This window comes from Raphanus sativus, chromosome 2 (genome assembly GCF_000801105.2).
Source record: "Raphanus sativus cultivar WK10039 chromosome 2, ASM80110v3, whole genome shotgun sequence".
In the NCBI taxonomy this organism is placed as follows: Eukaryota; Viridiplantae; Streptophyta; class Magnoliopsida; order Brassicales; family Brassicaceae; genus Raphanus; species Raphanus sativus.
The window spans coordinates 11,139,763-11,143,560 of record NC_079512.1 but is presented as its reverse complement, the minus strand read 5'-3'; positions in this window follow the sequence as shown (position 1 = coordinate 11,143,560).

The window sequence follows — 3,798 nt, the reverse complement described above, 5'->3', positions numbered from 1 at the left end:
TCTGATCTTGAATCTCAAACTTTAATCTCAAACTTGAATTTCAAATTTAATCTCAAATCTTAATATTAACTTCATACAATATATTTCAAACCATAAATAAACTCTAAATATAAACCTTATATCTCATATACAACCTTCACACCATGAAGAATCCTACTATAAATCAAAATCTCAAATCTATTTATTTTCAAGTTTTTTTTAAACAACTAAAAGACAATTATTATAACAAAATAAATTTCCAAACCAAAATTCAACCTTAAAACCCTATGACAAATCTTTAGGCCTTAACTTCATACCTTATTCTTTAAACAATAAACTTTAATCATAAAATTAATCTCCAAAATTTAATACTTTTGAAAATTTACTCTGAAATTAAACTTAATCTCAATTATAAATTTTAAACCATAAACTCCAATTCCTAATTAAAATCTATAATCCAAGTCTTAAACTATACTCCAAACCCCAAACTTATATTCCAAACCCTATATCATAAAAATAATCACTAACTTTAATTAATTATCTAATTACATACTAGACTAAATGTTACTTCTTATAAAAAGTTTTAAGTTTATAAATTTAGTTTTAAAAAATGGGAGAATTACCAATTGTGACTCAAAACTTGGAGTCAAACCCAAAAGAGTACCCCAACTTGGGTCAAAGGCAAAAGTAACTTAAAAGGCTATTGAAATTACAACTATCTCCTTGTGAACAAACAAAAAAACGGATTTTTTTTTACGTTTCTACCCCTCGCAAGTCGTCTGTAAACAGACGACTTGAAAATAAGTCGTCCAGACGACTTTAAGTTAAGTCGTCTGGACAGTTATTCTTAAACATAATTTAAAAATTTTGTAAAAAATATTTTGATAAGTGAAAAATTGGAATTATGTAATTAACATATGTCTTAAGAGATATAAATTAATATATAACAAATTTCAATTGTTTTCAGCCCAGATGAGTGAAAGTAGTGAGTCATGATATTCTTTAGTTTATGTTTCATCAACATATGTTGTAGTATTGTATGTGTTCTTAGGGTTAGATTTTGGAAAGCATTAAAACCGTTTTTGAAAATTTTTAAAATTACCTAGGCGTGTTCGTTTCTGTGTATAGTAAACACTATTGAAGTATAATTTGATTTTATAACGTGGTTAGTAAGTTAATTTAGTCATTTTAGTTTAGGGGTTCATTTTAGGGTATTGGACGACTTAATATTTAGTCTTCTGTTCCCAGACGACTAAATATTAGGTCGTCTGATGTACATTATCAGCCAGAATAAGTCGTCTAAACCGGACCAAACCTTAAAGTTTACCAATGTACTTTTAAAGCTAACCGGATTATTTACCCAATATATAAGGTGATTTTTTTTTTTTTTTTTCATTTTCCGCGAACAGAAACCCTAACAGTTCTCTCTCACCGGCGATATCAAAGGCGATTCGAATTCCCACTATTTCCGAACAACCATCGTTCTCAACGTCGGCTATCTATCTCACTTCATTCTCACCGTTGTCGCCGCAGCTTCTTCTAACCCTAGCGCCGCCGATTCCTCTAAACCCTAGCGCCCCCGCTTCCACTATTTCCGAACAAACCGTCGCCCTCGCCACCGTGCTCACCAACGTTCTCACCGCCGCTTACTCTAAACACTAGCTAGCACCGCCGTTTCTTCTAAACCCTAGCGCCGCCGCTTCTTCTAAACCCTAGCGCCGCCGCTTCTTCTCTGTAAACCGTAGCGCCGTTTCTCTGTAAACCCTAACGCCGGTAAGTCATCAAACTCGTGGAAAAGATGAACATAAAACGTTGTCTCTTTCAATTTACTCATTCTCACCGTTTCACGTTTATTTTTTCAGATCTATAACCACAATGACGAGTACTCGAACTCCTTCTGCGACTAATCAGGTCCGCTTGAAATTTTTCTACTGGAAGACTTGTAAGTAAGTCGTCTGGAAAGTCTTCAACCTGGACGACTTAGTACGTCCATTTGGAAGACTTTCCAGACGACTTAAATATAAGTCGTCAACTAAGTCGTCCAGTTGGACGACTTTCTAGACGACTTATATTTAAGTCGTCTACTAAGTCGTCTGGAGTAACAATTAAGGCGTGATTGATTTAGCTTGTGTTCTGACTTCTATTGTTGTCTTTGATTATTTTGCAGACAAAAAGGATGGATATTCCAGAACTCCCCCGTAGGTTATACACATTAGGGGAAGAGCCAGAACCCCACAATAGCATTTCGTATCATACGGATAACACGAAGTTGCATACTGCTCTTAGGGAAGCTCTCACTGATGCTGAATTTGAAGAGCTCAAGGAGTCGAGATTGGGAGTTTTCATCAAGTTCAAGGAGCAGGGATTTGGTTGGGCTTCAAGGCTGGTTCACCACTTGCTCGGTTTTAAAGCTGGACATTAAGAAGAAGTACGAGATGTGGTGTCTCGTTGGTCCAGAACCTGCGAGGTTTTCACTGTTAGAGTTTGAAAACATCACTGGTCTAAACTGCGACTACATCGAGGACCTTGAGACACCAGAATGTGAAGTTACCCCACAGATGGTTTCTTTCTGGGAGATGATGGGAGTTCATCGGGAAGCTGGGCCAAGTACTGATCAGATAATAGCAGCACTGAAGAGATGCGGGGATTGGTCCAGGGAAGATCGCAAGCGACTCGCGTACCTTTCCATCTTCACTGGATTCATTGAAGGGAAAAAGTTCTCAAGCGCTACACGAGCTACTCTCGCAAGGCTAGTGATGGATTTAGAAAGGTTTGAGAATTATCCATGGGGGAGAGTCGCGTTTAAGGTGCTGATGGACTCTTTGTGGAACAAAGATATTACTGGCTGTTACACCGTGGATGGCTTTATACAAGTTCTTCAGGTCTGGGCGTACGAAGCTATTCCGGGATTGGGTGCTAGTATTGGTCTACCCAGAGCAAACAGTCCGTCTCCACCGATTCTGGCTTACGACGGCAGCAGAGGCCGCAGATTCATGAAAGCTGCTATCTTGAGTCAGGTACCTTTCCATCTTCACTTAATTAAGTCGTCCGGAAGGTCTTCCAGCTGGACGACTTAGTAGACGACTTATTATAAGTCGTCTGGAAGGTCTTCCAGCTGGACGACTTAGTAGACGACTTATTATAAGTCGTCTGGAAGGTCTTCCAGCTGGACGACTTAGTAGACGACTTATTATAAGTCGTCTGGAAGGTCTTCCAGCTGGACGACTTAGTAGACGACTTATTATAAGTCGTCTGGAAGGTCTTCCAGCTGGACGACTTAGTAGACGACTTATTATAAGTCGTCTGGAAGGTCGTCCAGCTGGACGACTTAGTAGACGACTTATAATAAGTCGTCTGGAAGGTCGTCCAGCTGGACGACTTAGTTGACGACTTATAATTAAGTCGTCTATTTAGTATTTTGTTTCAAATATCTAACTCGATTCTTCTTCTATTTACTGCAGACCCGCGTGATCAACTTTGTTGAGAAGGACATTAGTGAAATGTGGCCAAAATGGGACTCTGAGGTTGATGACGTGCCCCGCGGAGAACAATCATTAAAGTGATGTATGATCGGAGACCGTGGAAGTGGACCCATGGATTGCTGGGAAGTCACTGGTAACAAAACCCAAGTTTGTGACTCCATCGAAAAGAGCCAAAGAGAGGGTTGTGGAGGAGGTGGAGGAAGACAATCAGAGACCTCGGAAGAAAAGCTCGTAAAGAGCTCCTAAAGAGGCTCCTAAAAGAGGCTAGAGAAGAGGCCCTACAGAGGCTACAGAAGAGGCTACAGAAGAGGCTAGAGAAGAGCTAGTTGGGTGACCA